General features: G+C 43.2%; 1 long non-coding RNA gene across 2 annotated transcripts; it reads left to right on the top strand.

The window, feature by feature from the left end:
• The first annotated feature begins 775 nt into the window (after positions 1-775).
• Positions 776-5,015, top strand: LOC125537126. 2 transcript variants are annotated; one of them, XR_007295616.1, is made up of 3 exons: positions 776-1,048; positions 2,950-3,031; positions 4,647-5,015. It is a non-coding gene; the product is annotated as an uncharacterized LOC125537126 (long non-coding RNA). The 2 variants fall into 2 exon arrangements; XR_007295615.1 differs by having other exon boundaries at positions 776-1,060.
• The last annotated feature ends 4,536 nt before the right edge of the window (positions 5,016-9,551 follow it).

Here is a 9,551-nt window from a genome sequence, read left to right as displayed (position 1 = left end):
AGTTGCTGGAGTTGTTGCCATACCTTCAATTTGTCGGCCGTCTCGTGTGTTTGATCTTCCCGACATTATGAAAAAGTAGCTATTGAGAAAGTGCATCATGGGTCATTTATGAATGTATGTCTTGTAAAATTATGGTTGAATGATGTTTATGTGATATAAGCAGAGGGATGAGTGTATGTGACCATACCTCTTGTTTGTTTTCTGAGACTATGATCTAGCAATTTGACTAATGTAGATCACCTGAGGAGAAAGTTTTTGTGAGAATATGTTGGCTGATAAGGAAGCTAAAATAACGCATAGATTAAAGAGAAAAATATATAATACCCTGGAACCTTTGCCTGCTTAGTCGTCGAGTTGCTTCGAATTTGAGAAGACGGATCAGTCGGCGATGAGGCTTGTTGTGCTAGTAGGACGTGATATGATGCACTTTATATAATGATATGGTTAGATGTTTTCCTAGACGTGTAGGATTAGGAATCATGTAGTGAGTCAAAATCGGACAGTACAATACGGATTGTCTTTAAAGGAAATTTAGCTTGAATAAATAGTAGCTTTTTTTGAGCAACGACTAATAGTTACTCCTACACCAGCAACTTCTGATTAATGAGCTAATTTGGGCTGGTGCTTGGCTGTCAGAAAGCTGTCTAGCTCCCCTAAAAATGTACTGTATTTTATTCGCACTTCAACTCTCCTGCTGCATGCTGCAGTGCTGTCCAAATAAAATAAAATAAAATTCCTGCTACGCTGCTTATTATCTTCTCACACTTCGTATCAATGGACTATTCCTTTTCCGCACAGTTCCTTCTAAAAGGATATTCTTTGGATGAGCAAATCGCTTCCGATTAGCTTCCGGCGACCTGCTGGGCTAAGATTCTCACTGGATTCGCTCTTGCGCCAAGGAGGGCATGCGGTGGCGCGGCCGGCGGCCGCACAGAAACGCCGGCACAAGCGAGCTTTCGCGAGGTGAACCAAGTAGCTATCAACCTGCGTGGAGCAGTGCCGCGCAGCAGGCACTAAGGAGCGGAACCTGGGTGCATCAGTGCCGCAGGTAGCAGCGTAGGTTTGGCCTTCAACTATCTTGCCTAGTCAGTACCTAGTTCAGCTAGGTATGCGTCTGGCCCAAATACATTTTGTCTGCAAAATAACTTTGGTCGGATCTTTTAAGGGTTAGTGAGAAAAAAATATGGTTAAGTCTGTGAGTCCCCATCCATATGCTTGTTCGTGATGTAATAATATACGCCCTGGATAAAAGCTCAATCCATCTTTCTGTCGTTTTAAATTTCATTGTGGCTTCATATGGAACAATTCACAGTCGATGATTTTGATTACTTTTTTCATAGTATTCCAGATGGATTTCCAACTCAATCTTTTCAAATACAGTTGAGCATTTTTGTTCTCATATATTCTAGGCCATGCTAGTACATTGTAGTTTTAGCAAATGTTGCAGGCACATTAGAGCTTTGACCAACCACACAAATGCCATGCTAAATTGATTAAGATCAAAGGAATGTACTGGTCATTCTGTCTTCTGAATAGTATACAATACTTGAATTGTTTGAAAACAAAATGTCATATTGTTCATACATATTGTTCATATATAAAAACACACTAAATATTCCAGTCCTCGGATACATTAAAATAATAAATATAGGATAAAGTACTGTCCCAAAAAATTTCTGGAAAAGGTCCTTCCTCTCTTGGGTCTTGTTTGGTGTACTTGATCTTTGAGTTGACGATTACATCGTCTTGATGCTATTAGTCTTCTTGGTCAAACTTCGTGTCATCCTTGTGGAGCCTTCATGTTCAACTTTTGTCTTCTTGTTTTTTGCATGAACACTTCTGGTGCTTTTGGGCGCTGCCTTTTCTAATTTTTCAGATATACTATTTTCCACGTCTTCATCTTCCGAGTATGATAATACAACAGATCTTCGCCTCCTTTTCCCACCATCGACACTCGTTGATGATTTTTGATGTTGATGCTCCTTCTGATGTACTGTACTCCCATTGCTTTTATCTTCTGGCTCCTCTTTCACAGGGACCAACTCACATATGTTTTTGCTAAGTTCACACTTGCTGATTTGTACCTGGAAAAATCACATAAATGGATGAATTAAGAGATGAATTTATGTAAAGAAAAGCTTGTACAGTGAAGTATTCAGTCACCTTTTTGACTGGCTCATTCGGTTTCTTTGTTTCTTGTTTTAACATGTTGTCCACTTCATCATCCATCAAATCCTGTTCAGCACAATGGATCAAGAATTTTAAATACTTGCTTCAATAGTTCCATATAAAAGAGTATAATAATTGGTGTTTAAATAGATTTGATAGTTTAATAGACCATTACCTCTTCAGCTTTATCCTCTAAGTATCGCTTCTCAAGCTTCTCATCAGGCACAAATATTTTCTTTACTGCATAGTTCTGCATGCCTAGAGTGAGGTTCTTATTGTTGAGTTTGAATCGAAAGATAAGTCTTTGTCCACATAATTCTTGTATAATCTTTGGGACTTCTTCAGATTTTCCATCTAAGGAATCCAACAGGAATGAGACTGATGTATTGAGCATTCTTTCAGCCTCTTCATCAAATAAAGTGCAACTTGTAGTAGCAGTGCGATCACTAATTTGAAGCCGAATACGATACCTAGAATCACATTTCATTAGTGTAACATAAATGTGATAGTACATAATGATGGTCAAATCAAGAGAATATGCTTACCTAGGTGTTAAACCTTCTGGATACGTATCACAATTCTTGCAATAATAATTATGTGATTCTTTCGTAGCAATTTTGTTGCAAACATCACATGACATGTACCACCATTGAATATTTTCTTGTAACCGATCAATTGTAGCTATTGTTGTGAACACAAAGTCCTGAAAGTTGATGAAGAAAATATAGCTCTTTAAAGAATATGCGGTCACTCATACAAATATGTCAAATACATCTGTAGGTATTGGAGGCTTCTACAATATCATGTCTTAGAAGAGTTTTGATTCATTACCTCATCTGTTGGGTTATCGTGCCTAATTCCAGTAAGTTCTTTTAAGGTTATCCTTCTGTAAAACATTTGATCTTCTAGTGTCCCTTGAGTACTTTTATCTATCTCCATCATTTTTGGTAAAGTTTCTTCGGTGGAGTGGCTATAAAAAAATTAGTAAATGAAGATATATTATGAAATTCTATATGACCAGAACCTAAAAATTGTGCTTAATACCTGCCACAAAGTTCCCAAGTCTCGGGTATATCTAGATTCGTATATAATCTTGTGGCGCTAGTTGACTTTAGGCACAAACCTATTTAATGAACAATAAATCAGTTATATTTATTATTTTGGTATGAAAAAAGACATGTAAACATATTCAACTTACCATTGAATTTTTGCACCATTGTTGAGGTAACAATAATAATTGTTTGATTGCCAATTATATCCTCACTTAAATGATGAGCTAATCTTCCCCATAATGATACTCCTCCGTCACAGTTTAGAAGGCACAGTTAAATTTGCGTGCGTTTCCACAATAGACAAGGTTTAGGACGCATTGCATTTATTTCTAGTAGCTAATTAGTACTCCGATATACTATTTTTATATGCATGCGTAGTGTGAATGCTATTTTTTAGCCCATCTCACAACCAATAGATAACCACCTAGGTCCCAGAGAATTTCTAAGCGCGCCTTCTAAACCGTGACGGAGGGAGTACTCTGATTCTATCACCCCTGAATAATTCATTCCAAAGTAATTAATGGTAATAATAATATAAGTGGAAGAAAACAGCCTTTACCCTTTAGTGAAAAGTTGATACATGGATATACACTTACTCTCGCATTAGAATTTCAATCTGACGTACATCTGCAGGTGTTTTCTTCATTGTTATCCTTGATTCTATTGGCTTAATCTTGGTAAGTAACCCAATGACATCTGCAAATTGGAAGATTAAAGACTTCAAAAATTAGAAAGTTATTCATTTGAGTTTATTAATACAACCACCAAGAAATGACATCAAATTTAAATTGTCCACTTGGAAGTAAGAATATGACTGTCAACATACCTGAGCATTGTTGGTCTTTTTCTAGACGTTCTTGTAGGGTATCTTTGCTAGCAAACTCAAAGTAGTAATCTGGAAAATTATCCGATGAACCTTTCATCTCCTTTAATTTTGTATTGTATAAAAAAGTAATTTTAATTTCATTGCTGACTGGTCGATATTTTGTCGAATCTACAACTTTAAAATTGCTAAAAGCATATATAGAACCCTCATTGATCTTTGCTCTGTAAGTGTCTATTAGATTCTTCCAAATAGTAGCATGAACTGTATGGCCCTTCAAAATTCAATGAAAGAAAAATCTTAGTAGTAATTTTAACAATAAAACAATCCCCATTGTTAATTATGTGAAGAAAATACCTGCTCATCCATCAAGATCATATCGATGCTTATAAGTTCATCAGTCGAAGGATTGATCGAGTCCCACATTCTCATTACTTTGGCTTTAATATTCCATGCCTGTCCTCTTGTGGTTAGCTCACTCAACTTCGTGTACGCCATGAAGATGTTGCCTTAAAAACAATTTTAGAAGGAGTGGTTCATATGGTAATGCAATAATGAAATTTGGTTAGAAAGAAGTGTTCTAACTAATGGTTAATGAACAGGAAAACATGGTGTTCATAAGGAGGTTGCAAAGACATGCAGGGATGGAAAGATGTAAACAGACCTCAAGATTTAAGCTATATATATTACCCAAACTTGATGTGTCTGTCGTTTCTTCTTCCGTCCTTCGATGTGCTGGGCGTCCCGACGTATGTCGCCCCTTCGATTTGTGTGGATATGTTGTTGTGTGGATCTTCCTTTAATGGGTGTTCTGGCGTCTATTATTCCGTGGGTGTTCTGGGGTGTCTGCCCCAACCTTTATATTAGTCAAAGGTTGCTGAGTTTGAATTCTATACGGATGACTTTTGCAATAGTATACGACCGTATCCTTGACTAATAGAAATCCGTTTCAGAGTCTTCCATGTGCAATAGTATATGTCCGTGTACACTTGCCTAATGTTACATGCAATAGGATATGTCCGTTTCAGTTTTTTTTCAGGTGCAAAAAAATTCACGTGTAATAGTACACGTCCGTGTGCACTTTCCTAATATCAACCCATTTTAGATCTTTTCTAGAAAAAAAACAATTTTAGATCTTCGCCGTTGATACATCTTAGCTTTTACAGTGCCAAATCATCTTCGTTGGTTTTCTATCGTTTTAATTATATAATAGATAGATATGAGGGAGAGAGAGAGAGCACATCCTTGTAGCCCAGCCATGCCTCTAAGGCCTCCCGCAGCCTCCAAGGCCCAGCCGCCAACCGTCCTGGCCCATTTGCCCCTCCTAAGCCCGCACCGGCTCTAACCCTAGCGAACCCCTAGGCCCGACTGAACCCTCGTCCTCTCCCACGTTCCCTTGCGCTATCTCTCCCTCACATTCTCTCTCTCGCACGCCGCCAGAGCCTCTGGCCCGATCCCCATCACCTTCCCTCTCCTCGCTCATGCATAGGCCGCAACTCCCAGCGCCCGGCCTCCCGCGCCAGAACTCTTAGAGCCCGAGCTTCCCCGAGTGCCTCCTCCTCCCTGCCTCGCCTGTCGCCGAGCAGGAGCTCCGCCGCCTCGACTCTTGGCTCCGGCCTCCGCCGACCGCTCCCTCCCCGGCCTCCGGCCTCGTCCAGGCCACCCTGCCGCCGCCCCTGCTGCCCTCACCCATGACCTGCTCCCTCCATGTTCGGCCTTGTATGGCGCTAGCCTTCCTCGTCTCCCCGGCCTTGCTGCTGCTGCTGCTTCGTCCGATCGCTGACGACCTCCGTTGAGCTCGTCCCGCCGCCTCCGCCCTTGCTCCGGCCAGATCCAGCTGGCCCCAACCTCCTCCGTTCGGGATCTCATCGTTCCCCGTCGTCCCGTCACCGGAGTTCACGCCCAAGGCCTGCTGCAACCTCACCATCGACCATGCTGTTGCCTTCCTGTACTGCTGTCGCTGGATGCCAAGACCACCGCTACACCTGTACATCGCACCGTTGTTCGCTGCCCTCCTCCCGTCGTTGACCGCCAAGACCGCCAAGGTGCTCCCCGGTTTCGCCAAGACCCTATGTTGGGCCCTGTGAACGACTACAAAACCTGAGACCGGGATTTTTCGCAAGTCCCTCTCCAACTAGTGTACCACTACCGTCAACGAAGACATGTGCATCGCAAGTGTCAAGTTCAACTATCGTCGACCGCGAAGGGCTCGGAGTCATCAAGCACATCTCCGAACGAACGGGAACGACTACCGTCGCAAAGATTGAGAGTACCTCTACGAAAACGCCAAGTACCCCTTCATGTCGGCAAGACCCGCAAGTTGGACCCCGAACGATCGACAACTCGTGGACCATGTACAACTACTGTCGCCTTGGGTTTCGTCAAGTTCCTTGCCATGACTATGAACATCTATGAACCGTGTACAACTACCGTTGCCCGAAGAACCCTGGGTCACAAGACTCGTGTACGACTATCGCAAGTACCTCTACCGTCATCGTGTACCACTACTTCCACTACCGTCGCCGTGGACCCGACAAGTTCGCGAGTACGACTACTTCCTCTACGACCCGCGAGAACCGCTACTTTCACCACCATCGCGAGAACAACTACTTCCTCTATGAACTCGAACCGCTCTGAGAATGCTCCTTTGGAAGGTATAACCGCCAAAACGACGCCCGTGGACAAATGCTTGTGATGTGTTGTATGAGATGCTCCTGTTTGGCCGTGTTCGCACCGTGTCCGTTTTGTCACTCGTTTCTTTGTCACCGATTCGTGGGAAACCCAGTATCCGTGATCACTCCCCGCTGCTCTTGCATGTTTCCATCACCCCCACTTGTTCCTTGGACCGAGTTATCGGAACCGGGATGTTGATGTGGCGCCATGTCCATTTTCACCGCCGTGGCATCATTCCTGTTTCGCCGCCGTGGCACCCTTTCATTCTGTCATGGCGACAAATGCTTCATAACATGTTCATATCAACATTTTCATAAAATTGCTTAAAACTTGTATGTCATCCGCATCATGCTAACAACTTTTAAAAATGTTTAACTTGGTGTTTGCATTAAATTGCTAAATGCATATGGGGATTTACGGAATTGTTGTTTGATGTTTCCGGCCCCATTTATATTGCTTAGATTGTGTAGTTTACTTATGTTTCATCTCTTGCCATGTTTAACAACATTTAATACTGTTGGGTACATAACCGAGAGAGAACTAAATGAGCCATGTGGTGTTCTGTCAATATGCAACTCGTTGCATATTGAGCTCCACTTAATTTGTAGTATTGTTTGTGCACTTTGCCATGCCATGCCTCTTTAAACCGGACATGCATCATACCTGGTTGTGCATCATGCCATGTTTATGTGATGGTTAACCATGTTGTTTGCTTCTTTCCGGGTTGCTTCTCTCGTTAGCTTTGGTTTCGTTTTGGAGTTGTGAGGATCCGTTCGACTACGTCCGTTTGTCTTCTTCATGGACTCGTGCTTCTTCCTTGCGGGATCTCAGGCAAGATGACCATACCCTCAAAATCACTTCTATCTTTGCTTGCTAGTTGCTCGCTCTATTGCTATGTCACGCTACCTACCACTTGCTATATCATGCCTCCCACATTGCCATGTCAAGCCTCTACCCAACTTTTCCTAGCAAACCGTTGTTTGGCTATGTTACTGCTTTTGCTCAGCCCCTCTTATAGCGTTGCTAGTTGCAGGTGACGATGAAGTTTGTTCCTCGTTGGAACATGGATATTGTTGGGATATCATTATTATCTCTTATTTACTTTAATGCACCTATATACTTGGTAAAGGGTGGAAGGCTCGACCTTATGCCTGGTGTTTTGTTCCACTCTTGCCGCCCTAGTTTCCGTCATACCAGTGTTATGTTCCTTGATTTTGCGTTCCTTACGTGGTTGGGTGTTATGGGAACCCCTTGACAGTTCGCCTTGAATAAAACTCCTCCAGCAAGGCCCAACCTTGGTTTTACCATTTGCCACCTAAGCCTTTTCCCTTGGGTTCCGTGGACTCAAGGGTCATCTTTATTTTAAACCCCCGGGCCAGTGCTCTTCTGAGTGTTGGTCCAAAACAGAGCCACTTGCAGCGCCACCTCAGGGAAACTTGAGGGTTGGTTTTAGTTGTACGTAGTGTTCATCCGGTGTGCCCTGAGAACGAGATATGTGCAGCTCCTATCAGGATTTGTCGGCACATCTGGGCGGTCTTGCTGGTCTTGTTTTACCAGTGTCGAAATGTCTTGTAACTAGGATTCTGAGCTGATCGGGTCTTCCTGGGAGAAGGATTATCCTTCGTTGACCATGAGAGCTTGTGATGGGCTAAGTTGGGACACCCCTGCAGGGTTTGAACTTTCGAAAGCCGTGCCCGCGGTTATGGGCAGATGGGAATTTGTTAATATCCGGTTGTAGAGAACTTCACACTTAACTTAATTAAAATGCATCAACCGCGTGTGTAGCCGTGATGGTCTCTTCTCGGCGGAGTCCGGGAAGAGAACACAGTCTTGTGTTATGTTTGTACGTAAGTAGTTTTAGGATCACTTATTGATCACTTCTAGCTTCTCAATCGTGCGTTGCTTCTCTTCTCGCTCTCATTTGCATATGTAAGCCACCATATATGCTTAGTGCTTGCTGCAGCTCCACCTCATTACCTTCCTACCCATAAGCTTAAATGGTCTTGATCTTGTGGGTGTGAGATTGCTGAGTCCTCGTGACTCACAAATACTTCCAAACAGTTGCAGGTGCCGATGATACCAGTGCAGGTGATGCAACCGAGCTCAAGTGGGAGCTCGATGAAGATCTTGATCGTTGTTTTGTTTCGTTTCCTGTTGATCAGTAGTGGAGCCCAGTTGGGACGATCGGGGATCTAGCATTTGGGGTTGTCTTTCTTTATTTTGGTTTTGTAGTCGGACCTTTGATTGTATTTTGGATGATGTATGGATTATTTATGTATTGTGTGAAGTGGCAATTGTAAGCCAACTCTTTATCTGTTTCTTATTCAGTACATGGGATGTGTAAAGATTACCCCTCTTGCGACATGCCTACCATGCGGCTATGCCTCTAAGTCGTGCCCTGACACGTGGGAGATATAGACGCATTGTGGGTGTTACACCAACCATGTCAAGCCCCCAGACCACAAAAGTCCAAGTAACGGGGATTGTTTGTAGGGCAGTAGGCGACATATGGCTTTGATTGGTGAAAAGCTGGCATCCTACACACCGCTGGACGAGGTCTTGCGCATCTGCTCGGGCCGTAGGCCAGAAAAAGCCAGTTTGGAAGGCCTTAATTACAAGGGCCCGAGCTGCAGCATGATGACCACCAAGACCAAGATGGATTTCGGCCAAGATCTGCCGCCCCTCTTCTTCGGAGATACACCTTTGAAGGACTCCGGTAGAACTTCTCTTGTAGAGATCTCCTTCATGAACCTTGTAGGCTTTCGAGCATCGAACGATGCATCGAGCCTCATTCTGGTCCTCGGGGAGCTCTCGCCTATTGAGGTAGGCTAGGA

This window comes from Triticum urartu, chromosome 2 (assembly GCF_003073215.2).
Source record: "Triticum urartu cultivar G1812 chromosome 2, Tu2.1, whole genome shotgun sequence".
Lineage (NCBI taxonomy): Eukaryota > Viridiplantae > Streptophyta > Magnoliopsida > Poales > Poaceae > Triticum > Triticum urartu.
This window is presented reverse-complemented; position numbering and strand designations above follow the sequence as displayed.